This window comes from Pteronotus mesoamericanus, unplaced genomic scaffold (genome assembly GCF_021234165.1).
Source record: "Pteronotus mesoamericanus isolate MK-2021 breed Mesoamerican mustached bat unplaced genomic scaffold, CSHL_Meso_final scaffold_83, whole genome shotgun sequence".
Classification (NCBI taxonomy): Eukaryota; Metazoa; Chordata; class Mammalia; order Chiroptera; family Mormoopidae; genus Pteronotus; species Pteronotus mesoamericanus.
In genome coordinates, this window is record NW_026555328.1 from 1545259 (window position 1) to 1558991 (window position 13733).

General features: G+C 48.4%; 1 protein-coding gene across 2 annotated transcripts in view; it reads right to left on the reverse strand.

The window, feature by feature from the left end:
* The window catches only part of STX3 (syntaxin 3), a 39018-nt gene that overhangs the window by 24002 nt on the left and 1283 nt on the right, over window positions 1-13733 (reverse strand). The gene's annotated exons all lie outside the window — the stretch shown is intronic.

Genomic DNA, 13733 nt, shown 5'->3' on the forward strand with positions numbered 1-13733 from the left:
ACCCCCCACACCAGCTTCTTCACCTTCAATGGCCCTATGGCCTTCTAAGCCACGACATGCCGGTCGCAAACACTCAGAACTCCATGGGCAGTGAAAGCCACCAGGGGCCTCTTTTCTTCACCAGCGACCATCCCCCTGATCTGCAAAAGCCAATGGAGTTCCTGGGAATTCCCATTACCGTTTGGGACTCTCCAGCCATCCAGGGAGCCTCTTTGGACTGGCGCCCCATCATCTCATGCTGTGGCTCAGCTGGAACCACTGGCCATCCAAGTCCAACAGCCACATTCAAAGGAGTTAAAATCTGATGCACTGCTACAGCCCCCACATCATCTTCCTAAAACTAGAACTGATCATGTCCTTCTGCCACTTGAAGTCACTCAATGATAGCTCACCTCCGAGGACTAAAATTCCCAACGCCTAACAGCACATGGGGCCCTTTAAGATTGGGCCCCACCCACATTTCTCCCCCTAGGATGCTCTCTCTATACCAGACATTGGGAACTCCTTGCATTTCCTGGACACATCATTCTTTCATATTGCTAGGCTGTCACACAAGGACTTCCTTTCTCCTGAAATGCATTTGTCCAGCTGACAAATTTTGACTTAGCCTTTAAAACTCAATCTCAGGCAACCTTAACTGTCAGCCTTACCTGCCCTTTCCCCGCACACAAAACTTCAAACCTCCCCTCAGCTCCCAATGCATTTTGTGCAAACTCCCACAGCAGCCAGCTCTGCCTACTGTGAGTTGTCCCTTGATTTATCTGTCCTTCCCCCACTGACTACAGACCCCTGGCGGGTCAGGACTGCCTTGTGTACCTCCTATAGAAGATCCTGGGAGTGTGCGCCTGCCCAGAACTCCTTCCTTTGTGGAGATACCCCTCACCTTCCCACCTGATTCTGGGCAGGTTCTCAATCATGACCCAGGTTCCCTGAGGAATTTGAATTGTGAAGGGGACAGAGCAGACTCAACCGATGTCGGCAAACAGAGATGACTGCTAGATTCCCAGAGCTACGCTCGTTTCTGTCCTTCCCAAGCCATGCCCTGGCTTGGTGCAGGCTCTCCAGACCTTCCCCAATATTTTTTCAATGAGCAGAACAGTATTCTTCTACTGTTTAAAAAATGTCAGCATGTTTAAAATCCATTTAGCCGGAGTCGGCTTTTGCCACTTGCAATTAAAATTACTTGTACTTGCACCCTGGCTGGTGTGGCTTAGTGCACTGAGTGACAGTCTGCAAACCAACGAGTCACCGGTTCAATTCCCAGTCTAGGTTGCGGGCTGGGTCTCCAGTTGGGGGCGTGCAAGGGGCAACCACACACTGATGTTTCTCTCCTTTTCTCCCTCTCTTTCCCTCTCCAAAAATAAATAATATCTTTTTTTAAATTACTTGTACTTGTCATTAATTTATTCCATGTGTATTCTCTCACTTACAATGTAGTAGATATGTAAGAGCAATTTAATCAATTTTAGCTGAATAAGTCACTAGTTTCCACATAGACCAGTAACCTGCCTTCACCCAGCAGTTTCTAGTTTGAGAGAAAATGCTCCTTCGATCAACTATCACCAATACTTGGGCATCGCAGCAGCCTCCAGAGAGTTCACCTCCCACGAAGGATTTCCCCAATCCTCACTAGAAAACAGGAACCCAGTCTTCCTCTAGAAAGCATTTGTGGAGTGTCTCCTCTCCTCAGAGGTCTTCTAGAGACCTACACTGAGGAGACACACCCAATGTTTGCGTGTGTACACGCACAGCCACACACACACGTGTGTCAACTCAGTTTTCCTCAAATAGACACACAGGCTAAGAAAGTGAGATAAGGCTACCATCACAGGACGGACTGAGGGAAGTTTGTGGAAGCTGAGAACTATGTCCTGGAGCATGGGAGGCAGACACCTAGCTCTCCAGCATGACATAAATTTTTAAGACCCCTAGAATTTGTACAGGGATCCCCCATCTCCAAGAGAGCCACCTGTTGGCTCTCAGCAGGTTCTAGCAGGGCAGCCCGGCCCACCTCCAGTGAGAGAAGGTGTGAACTGGGAAAGGGGGTGTCTCTGGTAACTCACAACCCAAGGCCAGATCTTGCTACCAATTACTGGCGGTGAGACCGCAGTCAAGGCCCTTACTACACTGAGTTTTTCCCTGTAAACAGTAATAACACCACACACTTTATCACTCTTCTGAGGATTAGAGGAGATCACAGATGGAAAGGTTCTAGCACAATACTGGGGCACACACCAGTGCCTCATAAATAAATGTCAGCATCCCCGTCACCGAGCGGTAAAGACCTGATGCCAAGAGGGTGAGTCCTCCCCCTCCACAGGAAGTTTTCGTGCGTAAGGCTCAGCCACTGAGATCGACGACCAGGGTCACTTAAACCACTGGCTTAACATCTCTGAGCCTCAATGTTCTTGTGTACAAAATAGGAACAATACTGTCTACCAGGGCTTTTGTGAGGATTAACTAAGGTAACACTTTAAAGTTCCTTATGCAATGAACAGTACATAATAACAACTCAATAGAACAACTGCATATAAAATCTCGCCAACTTCTCTGTAGCTTTAACTGGTATCTAAGTCCTTTAAATAAGAAAGGGGGGTGGGGGAGGGGTGGAGACAAAGGACTTGTAGATGTTTATGCAGCCTTATAGACTCTCTCATTAAATTCTCTCAGAGATGGGCAAACCAAGTCCTAACACCAAATAACGTGTTACTGATTCAGCCAGGAAGGGAACACAGGTTTCCTGAAACCATCCTTCCATGAGGTTCTTCCCACTGTGGTGTGCTACTTCCAGTGACATAAAGTAACGTCAACAACAACAACAACAACGAAGTGTAGATCAGAAAATTCAAGGAAGAGGGCCATTCTCATAGGTTATCTGGATAATGTGGTCACCTGGAGTCACATGACAGTGGGAACCACCACCAAGCTTCTCCAGAAAGGGGACCTAGCAGATGCCGAAGCTGTGGTCTCTTCCCTTGTGACCCAGCTGTGCCTTTCAGACCAGGAGGCCTCAGGGACCCCAAGGGCCCTTTATCTTCAGCCCACATGACTGAGCACAGCCAAGAAGAGAACTTTAGCATCTTTATCAAACAATCAAGGCGTGTGGTAATAGGAACGTTCTACTAGCTGCAACATCAGCCACAATTAAAAAAAAAAAAGTATGTCAGAACCACGAGCCCAACGGCCCACTTCCTGTCCCCACACCCTGACCCCAGCCTCCTGCTGGCTCTCCTGCCACGAGGTGGGAGCTATCGTCAGTGACTTAGGCAGCCCTGAGCAAGAGCCCAGGACCTATCTATCAGCCACCTCTCAAATGTGTTCCAAAACTCAGTGAGGGCAGCCAGGGCTATGACCTCCTCTCTGGACAGAAAGTAGAAAGAGTTCAGGGGCCCAGAAGTCAACATGAAGCAATTTAACGTGAGATTCCTCTCAATCTGCACTCATTGCCTTTCACTCAACTGTCTTCTCCGCCATCCTTAGTCTCTTTGACTATGGGTCCCTCTTTACTAGCTCCTTTAATAAAATTACTTACCTCTTAGAGTCCCTAGTAGGTGCTGAGTGGCCACAACACTCTAGCTGCTTTACATAAACTATGTCAACCCATCTCCACTCTGAAGTTGAGAACCTGCAGGTCAGAACTTCTGTCATTTAAGGTCTCCCGCTATTGGTTGGCAGAGTCGGGGCTCAAGCTTCGGTTGTCTGTCCTAAGCCCTTGCTAACTCCACCACACCCTGCTCAAAGCAGCCCATCACCAAAGCAGCCAGCAGCCCAGGACGGCAGCAGCCCTATCCTGCAGAAAGCACCCGGTGGGAGAGAGGAGCCGTGGGCCTTGGGCGCCGCCCGTGGCTCCGTTTAGCCTCGGCTTTCTCACCAAGTGAAGAGTATAGCTTTCAACGCAGCTTTGTGGGCCCCAGAACACCTGAGATGTGCCTCTGAAACCACCCAGGGAAGTCAGGGTGGGGGGAGTCAAGCCGATGGGTCCTCTCCCCCTGGTCAATCTGCATAGCTTCACCTGGATCTGTTTTTTTTACCTTGGGGTGGAATGTAACATTTCATATTAAGTCCGGTTGTCAAGAGAGGGAAGAAAAAAGAACGGAAGGAAGGAAGCCGGCAAGCTTAGCTAGCCAGCTGGAAAACCACCGAAGTAAATAGGCAGGCACCTTCTAAAGGCAAGAGAGAAAGGAAAGGAAGGCTCTCACTCCTCTCCTGGTGGAAACCCAGCTGCCAGGAGGTTAAAAATCATCAGCAATTCCACAAGGATCATTACAAATCAGAAGAGCAAGACAGAAGGGAGAGACAAAGAAAGAAAAGGGAAGTCCTCCCAGCCTTGGCCAGGGCTCAGCTGGTGGTGGTGCGGCCCCGTACAGTAAAGAGTTGCTGGTTCCAACCCTGGTCAGGGCACATGCCTAGGTTGTGGGTTTAGTCCCCAGTAGGGGCGTGTTTGGGAGGCAACCGAATGATGTTTCTCTCTCATTCTCTCATTCTCATTCTCCCTCTCCCTCCCGCCCTCTCTCAAATCCATAAACATCCTCTGGTGAGGGATTTTTTAAAAAATGGAAGCCATCCCAAATGAGGAGGGTGCCCGTTAGTGGCTCCCTGGTTCTCTGCCTGCCACAGGTGCCAGACCCCAGGAAGACCAGAGGGTCCCAGGACAAGACAGAAGGCCCTGGAGCTCTTGGAAAAGTTTCAAGGTGAAGGAAATAATACCAGAGGGGCAGGGAAAAGCAGTCTGGACTGAAAAGGGACAGTCGGTCCTTAGCTCCCCTCAGTGGGGCGTTAAGCAATTGTGGCCGATGGGGACACAGGTTGGGGCAGGAGCCCTCCTGGCACAAGAATTGATGACCACAAATTCTTGCGCCTCTTCCTCTTCATATTTAAACAGCTCTTTGCACAGGAGACACACATGCTTCTTTAAAAACCCAGATTTTCTCCCAATAAATTTGATTCAAAGAGACAATGACATGATTTTTACTGTCCCTGCTGCCCCCTTCCCCTGCACGGCCTCCCTCTAGGATGAGGGGCTGTGGATTCCCAAAGGTGAACATCACCACTTCCAAAAATTCCAAACACATGTGTGCGCGTGCGCCACACTGCCTGACATCTGGTTTTTCCAGTCCCTCTTCTTTAATTAAAAGAAGCCAGAAATTCGGAGTAAGCGTGTCACTCTCAATAGGCAAGCAGTGTTCTCTGCTCTCCATTTAAAGAGTCAGATGGCCTTTCTTCATTGCCCAACTCTCCCTCCTACACTGTTTTTTTTTCTTGTCCAGTGAAACCCTCCCAGAAGGAACACTTCCCCTTTCTGCTGAAATGCATCTTCCCCAACACACTTGCCAGATGAATCAAGAGGAGATCCACGGATAATGAACCCTAGGTGAGCCTCGCACTTTTACTTTCCAGATGTTCTAGCTGAACATTGGGAGGCAGGGATGGCCCTCTTTGGAAGATGGGACACAGAGGAATAAACTCAATGCCAAATCAGCCCAAGGCCAGCAAGTTGCTGGAAAGCTGAACCCAGGCCAAGGCCCCGATGACCCCATTCCATGCGTTCTGCCCTAACAATCACACTACTAGATAACATCTGCGTGTGTCTGGCTGCAGACATGAGCATGGTTCCAAATATATTATTTGATTCTCACATCAAGCCTAGGAGAGACAAATAATTACTTTCTCCATTTACAGATGAGGAAACCACTTAATTAGGTTAAATGATTCGTCTCAAGTGGTTCAGCTAATAATAGAAGCATTAGGACTCTGTTCTTAACTTCCACACTCCACTTGAAGACGCCCTTCCCACTCTGGCTCAGTAACACACCCTCGCTCACTGTAGGGGATGCTGCAATGTCAATATAATGAAATTGGGTTAATCTAGATGCATGAATGAAAAAAAATACCGGTGCATATAATCCCTGAATGTGCGTGTATGTAGAGACAAAGAGATACATCTGTGTTAAAAACCCAGCTCTGCCTCTTAATAGCTCTGTGGTTTTAAAAAACTGACTTAGCCTCTTGGTGCCTCAGTTTCCTCATTTGTAACATGAGTACTCTACTTACAGGATTGTTGTAAGGATTAAGTTAGTTGATACATAGGAAGAATCTAAAGCAATGCTGGGTACATATTAAATGCCCAAGACCATATCATCTAAAGCAGAGAATTGGGCTTTGTTTTCTCTAAAGAGAGTTTTTGCTTAAGTCATTTCTCTACTAGATGCATTTAAAGAAATAAAGCTCCATGTGGATTCTGCTTCTGCTACATTCTCACCAATTTTGTTATTTACAACTGCCATTACTATTCATTTGTAAAGTTTGTCACTTTCATTTTGTTCTCTTTTTAAACCAAGAGTTATTTAGAAAAGCGTTTTTAAATTTCCGAAGCAAGAAGCACCTGGGGAAGACTATTATTAAGTTTTTATTTTTATTATGGCATTAACAGGGAACCATTATTGTATTATTAATTTATAATTTTATTACATCATTATCTATCAGGGAACATAGTCTAGAAGACTTCACATTCTGTGGAATTTGACATTTTCTTTGTGTCCTATTACATGGTCAGTATTTTTTCTTTTCTTTTTTTATTATTTTTTATGCTTGGAATACATGGTCAATATTTTTTAATCTTCCATGTGTGTTTGAAAAGACCTTGCATTCATTTGCTGTATATAAAAATCATCAAAGTTTCATCTCCACGTGCCATGTTAATTCCTCTCTGCTTTTGCTTCTCAAGACCTGAGCCAGGTCTAGAGGAGCAGTGGAAAGGGAAGGGAAGTTCACCTAAACAAAGGAAGGAGGGAAAAACAAAAACACCCTCTAAGTAGATGTTATCTATACTGATGAGTAATCTGTGATTAGGGAGGTTAATTCATCCAGAATCATGCAGCCAGAAAGGAACAAGGCCAAGACGGGCTGCTTGGTCCAAGCCACTGTTCATGGTGCATTACCTTACAGAAGGATCCCGGAATCTCAAAACCAGCCACCCCACCTGCAGCCTTCTCCTTCTCACTACAAGGTCCCAGCCAGAGTACCAGACTCATTTGTTCATTCTTTCATCCAACAGTATTCATTAAACATCTACCGTTTGCCAAGCCAAAGTACAGACACGAGACACACAGGCCCAAGGCTGCACCGCCTGCTCGCCAAGACCTCGCTGTCTCAGGGGAAGGCAGACAGGCACGCAGGTCATTACGGGTCAATCCCATGCTGAGCGATGACAGCACTTGGCACCGGGGTTGTACACTCAGGAGAATATGGGTGGCCCAACCTCACTTCTGAATCCACAGCAGAGCCCAAGAAAGATGGAATCCTATTAGAGATGTGGGCAGAGGTGGCCCCTTAGGGAAATTTGGAAGTGGAATGGATTTACCAAAGGATCTCTTCAGGAAGGCCCTTGGGGCGAGAAGACCACACCTTTTTTCTGCTTTCACTCTGCTCCCAGGACCCGTTCAAGTAGATTCAAAGAATAACTTCTGCTTCCTCCTGGAGAGTTCCAGTTGCCTTTCAAACCTTCTCCCCTAGCCTGGCCTTATTCACCCTTTTCTGACTTCCGCCCCTCCTCTTCCCCCCAACACTCCCACAACATCCAGCCCTCAAGGACACAGAAAGGAGGAAGGAACTCCTACTGTCTCCTCTGTCCCACCCTCAGCCTTCGCCTCAACCCTTCCTTTCAGCCTGTCCTACCAGCCCCACCCACTCATGATCCCTCTAGGACACTTCATGAATAGTTATAACAGATAACTTTTTTTTTAAGTATCTATTTTTTTTTTTTAGAGAGGGAAGGGTGGGAGAAAGAAACAGAGAAACCGCAATCCAGGCATGTGTCCTGACCAAGCATTGAACCGGTAACTTTCAGTTTGGGAACCACACCCAACCAACTGAGCTACACAGGCCAGGACTGTAGATGACATTTTTGAGCACTCCACATGTGTGAGGGTTCTCCTAAGACACGCGCTGTATATTTGCCAAAGCATTTAATCACGTAACAATCTTCTGGGGACCTTCCCCATCTGATAGATCAGAAAGATAAACATGAAGACGACCAGTAGCCCGTCCAGATGCTGCCGGCAGCAAGTTCCTGAGCCAGGCCAGCCCAGGCAGCTGGCGGCACAGCCCTGGGCCTCCACTGTCGGAAGTGATGTCTGCCACCAGCAACCCCCACCCCAGCTCAGCATGCACCCCTGGTCACAGAAACCCACTCACAAAGCTCTGAAAGATGCCACACCCACAAGGTCACAAAACACAAGAGACAGAGCTGTCACAGGCCAGGGGGGGCTAAGAAAACAGGACAATTAAATGCAGTGTGATATCCTGGATTGGATCCTAGAACAGAAAAAGGGACATCTGTGGGGAAACTAGCGAAATCTACATAAAGTCTGAAGGTTAATGAATAGTAACGTCCCAATATCAGTTACTCAGTTTTGACAAGTGTACTATCATAATTCAGATGTTAACAATGGAGGGAACTGGGTGAGGGGTCGACAGGAACTCTCTGTACTATCTTTGTAACTTTTCTGTACATCTAAAATTAGCCTAGACTAAAAAGTTAAATTTTTCTTTTTTTAGAAAGCAAATCCAATGCCATACCAAATTGCCCTAACCCAGACGGCTACACATACCAGACAGTACACTAGTTTAGTCACTGATCTCTTTCGGTGGGGGTTGAACGTCACCCAGTCTCCAGAGACACTGGGGAACGTTGCCTTGGAAACAGCCCAATGCCAGAAAACAGGCTGACCTAACAGTGGAGACAGCGGTGCAGGAAGGAAATCGCAGAGGGGCCTAGCACAAAGGCGGCTAGAGATAAGGCCCATCAGGGACTCCAGAGTCTCCAGATAAATTCCTCGGCAGAATACCCCCATCCTGCCACTGAGGCTGTGGTTAACAGCTTCCCCAGCTGTGGGCTGGGGAGTGAACATTCAGGGGAAGGAGGCACGTGGGGTCTGCGTGCTCTCGGGGAGCAGGACATTTACAGGGCCCGCAGCTTCTAAAATCGCAGCAGCAGCACGCGGCTGCACCGATACATCAGCAAAAGGAAAAGAGTCTGCGGAAGTCCCAGGGGAGGCGATGCTGTCGGCTCGGGGAAGTTTCCCTGCAGTGATGACATGGGAACTGGGCCTTAAAGGATGTGTAAGATTTGGCCGGGGGAAACGGGGCAGCTGGAGTTTCTCTGTGGTATCCACGTCTTCTCCTTCATTTTCTTGCTGAACAAGGGCAACCTTCCACGGGGCGGAGGGTTGGGGGTATAGCTAGGAGCCTTGAAACTCATCCATCCCTGTCCTTGAAGGTAGAACCAGGACCTCTGGCTTCACTAGAAAATGTATGGGTTCCCTGAGTTACTGTTGCACTTCAGGCAAGTAAAGATTCACCAACCCACAGGGAATGGTGTGAGAAGGGTGTCATAATAACGAGTAAAGGATGTGTAAGGGTCAAGCTGTCGCTCCTTAGTCAGCAAATGTTTAATAGGTAAGTACCTACCATGCAGGGTGCTAAGCCCTGGGACCCCAGAGGACCATCCCCACTGCCACTGCATCCAGGAGCATACAGTCACAGGGGAAGTGAACAGAGACAGTGTAGGGTGGCATAAAAAAGCAAGAAAGATAGGCTCAATTCTTGATCCCACCACTTCCGAGCTGGAGATCTCAATTACCTGTGAGCCTCAAGCCCCTTATCTATAAAATGAGAATAATATGACAATACCTGGTCTAGCAGGGTTGAGAAAATTAGAGTCAATATAAGTAAGGTGCCTAACACAAATCCTGTCCAATAGTAAGTAGCGGCTCAATAAATGATCATTGTTACTGATTGACATGGTGACAAGAATAGAACCATCGACCTTAAAGACAATAGCACCCAGAAGACAAAGAGTCCATCTCATTAAAAAAAAAAAAAAAAAAAAAAAAAAAAGGAAGGTGGGTTCAAGTCCACTCCATGGTAACAAATAACCCCAGTGACTTATTAAAGGAAAGGTATTTTACTACAAAGCAATATACAGCCATGCAGGCTGCTGGGATGGAGGAAGAATATTCTAGGCTCCAGTTAGGGAGCATCACCTGTAGCGAATGAGTTCTGGACAGGCAGGGACTTAGACAAAGGGGAAGGGAACACCGGAAGGGAGAGGGGCAACAAGAGCAAGCGTTTCTCCCTCAGTGGCTGCCAGTCCCCCAGCCTCCCCTACACTCACAGGAATAAAAATAAAACTAATCCCCTTCCCTCATCCAAAGAAGCATGTTCTCTTCTGGCCTCTGGCTGATGGGTCTGTAATCCCTACTCAATCCCTGTCCCTCTCATCTCAGCTCTGCTTCCCATCTGCTCACAGCAAAACAGCTCACCCAGGGCAGGAGCCCTCCCGGAGAGGCGCTGGGGAAGAAATCGCTGGCTAGGCAGAAATCTTATCATTGAAGAATGGGATCTCAATGCAGGGATAGGTTCTCAAGCCAGGATGTTAAGATTTGCTTATAATCCAAAGCATCTGGCACATAGTAGGGACTCAATATACAGACTCTGGCAGAAGGAACACCTGCTTGAGTGTGGCTGGTAGCCTAACAATATGGTATAATGATTTAGTTTTAATTTGAACATTCCACCCAGAATGTCACATGGTATGATTGAGTGTGATATTGTTATATTACAGAATTACATGCTTATGGTTTTGTAATAAAAGATTTTTTAATAAAAAAAAAGGGGGCATTATCTGGGCCAGCCCCTGGGTATTTACAGAATGAACTAAGCTTTAAAGGGGAAGTTCAGCTCTATGCTTCTGTGCGGCTGTACTGTCACCATTGTCCTGAGCAACTCTGATCCTGCAGGGACACCAGAACTTCAAGTGGGGAAAGGGCCAAAGACCAGCCCTTTAGGACACAACACGGGACAGAAAGAACAAAAAGTAAGGCTGGCCTTTAGAGCCCCAGGTGGTTGACTTCATTAGGTGCTGGCCTTGGAGGGGCCAGTACAACCCACGGCATTTCCAGTCCTCCATAGATCAACCTCCAACAGGGTCCCAAGGCCTTGACCTCTATTCCGTATATCACTGGCTTCTCTATTATCATCATCTACCTTCAATATTTTTTTTTGGCGGGGGGGGGGGGGGGGGGGGCAGGGTCTCATTTCATAAAATACAGCCCTTTGTTTTCCCTATGTGACCATGAACTCTCAAAGACCAGGACTTCGTCTAATAATTCTGGCTAAGGTGATGCCCAGCGGGATGAGGTCAAAAAGAATGAGGATGAGCATGCCCACCACAGAGAGGTCAAAGAGCACTGATGGTCGGGCGCATGTGGCACACTCCACTGGGGGAGTGGTTGAATGGCTGAAAAAATTCGGGACCCTTGCCTCACTTGGAAGATGCCACATGCGTCTGAGGGCATCAGACTTGATTTTGGTAGGACTTGGAGGAAAAACCTGAGCTCAAGCGTCAGTCCTTCTGGGAAGCCCCCACCTCCCTAGTGCCCTGTCCCCACCTCCTAGAGGCCAGGCAGCAACTGCAACTGCAAGGTGTTCCTGCAGCTGCTTTTACCACAAGGATGACATCATTGTGTCCACTTCCTGTCTGTCTCCCTCTCTGACACGGAACCTCCTAAGACCCAGGGAAATGTGTCAATCACCACTATACCCCAGCGCCGTCCCAAAAGCCGGGGGCATGGCAGGTGCTTAGTAAGTGTTTGCTGACTGAAGAGAGAGCCAAGCCAAGGGTTCCTGGCCAGGAATTATCGGGACTCAGCAGATCCAAAGTCCAGCTAGCAAGAAATCAGCAGGACCCACCTTGTGAGACAGGCTAGGTGTAGGCACTGCACATTCCTGGCGAGCCTGTCTGAGTCCCTGAAGAAGCTGACTGCTGAGAAAGCCCCCCAGGAGGGGCAGTGCAAGACGTGAGTCCGGTCTTTGACAACGGCCTCAGGAGGGTGGGCAGTGTGTGTGGCGGCTGCTCCCAGCAGGTCAAGTTTGTGGAAGTCACATGTGCTGTGGTGGGTGATTATCAAGCATTATCTCATTTTACCTTTTCCATCGCCCTAGAGGAAAGGTACGACGGTTCACTTTATATTTTATTTATTTATTTTTAGAGAGAGAGGGAGGCAGAAAGAGAGGAAAGAGAAATATCCATCCACTCCCTCTCCCACACACCCGGACCAAGCTCGTGCGGGACCTGACTGATTGAACGGGTGACTTTTCCCTCTGCAGGACCACACCCAGCCAACTGAGCCACACCCGTCAGGGCCGCTGGTCTGCTTTACAGGTGCAACTCTGAGACCTCTGTCCTGTGGACTCCGGAGCCTAACAGGTGCTTAGCACATGCTCCCAGTGAAACTTTTTATACAACCGCACAGCCACGCCTCCTGATTGCCACCCCACCCCCTGCCCCAAAGATGCTCAAATCCCCACAACATCCAACATTCCAACAAGTGTCTTGCCTCCCCTCTCCCATGCTTGAGGGTTCACGACCTCTCCAGCCAGCCAAGCTGATCCTTGGGCAGCTCTGACCACTAAAAATGCTTTCCTGCAGGATCATAGTATCTACCCATCAACTTCACATCTCCTCCCTGTATCTACACAGAGCGATCCTAATCGTGGGCACATGACAGCCCTCCAGCAATCTGGTGGCAGTTATTACCTCCCCTCCCCCGAGGTTTAGAAAGATGCCTCAGAAAGAAATTGCACAGGCTGCTCAGCCTGAAACTGTTTCAGGCAGATTAACAAACGTCTTCCCTTGATAAAAGAAATCAGAGGGAGAAGATGGTTATCTTGTTGCAGTGAGAGCTGTCTCTCTCTGGTGGGGAGGGAGAGAGAGGACCTGGACTAGAAACCAGAATCTATGTAAACCCTAACAGTCTTGCCAAACTGTTTTACAGAGAAGGAACAGAAAAGCAGGCAGGGAAAGTGACACAAAGAAACAGCTCTTAAGTGGCAGGGCCACAGAGCCCTTTGCACCTGCGGCCCAGTCCCACCCGCCTCCCCGCTGCAAACCGCTCCAAAACGCTAGAGCACCTGTGATGTCAGAACTGCACTCCCATAATAACTGCAACGCTACAGTCCCATTTTCGCCACCACCCCAGGAGGTAAAGGGAGGAAACACAGCGTTTGCTCCATGTTACAGAGAGTAATAAGGAAGCTTGGAGAAGCAAAGGAACTTGCTTAGGCTCCCTGGCAAAATGAATTTATTCTTGGAACTCAAAGCCCTGTGAAAGCCCTTTGCTCTTTGTTGATAATGGGCGACCGAAAGAGGCCGGAGGGTATCTTCCTCTGGAAACCCCTAAGGGGAAGGGAGCCGCCTCTACCTGCTGTGCAGTTTACAATGTTTTATGATGGCTGGATGCACTGATAGAGGAAGACTCTCAAAACCACACTCCTCTTCCCTTTCTCCCTCCCCAACCAGCATGCTTCAGAGAAAGAGCACTGTGGAGGGTGACCAGCTCTGTGACTCGCAGCATCACTCCTCCTCAGGCTGAGTCTCCTCCCCTACAAAAATAGTGGCAAGACATTCTGCCCCGTTGGTAACTGCTGGGAGGCTCGGGGGACAGGCCAGGCGGCAGGCAGGAGGCCCGGAGGCTCACTCCCGCACCGGTCCCTTCCTTTCCCTCATTTCCCCATTCACCTGCTCCTCTGCCATCCTTCTACCCAGAGCAGGTGAAAGGTCGCGAAGGTCTCACTCCAGGCAAGGGCAGGGAAAGAAAAACAATTGTGACATCACCCTACTAGTCCTTCATATTCATATGTGGTCTCTATTTTTCCAGAGAGCTTTAACTGTC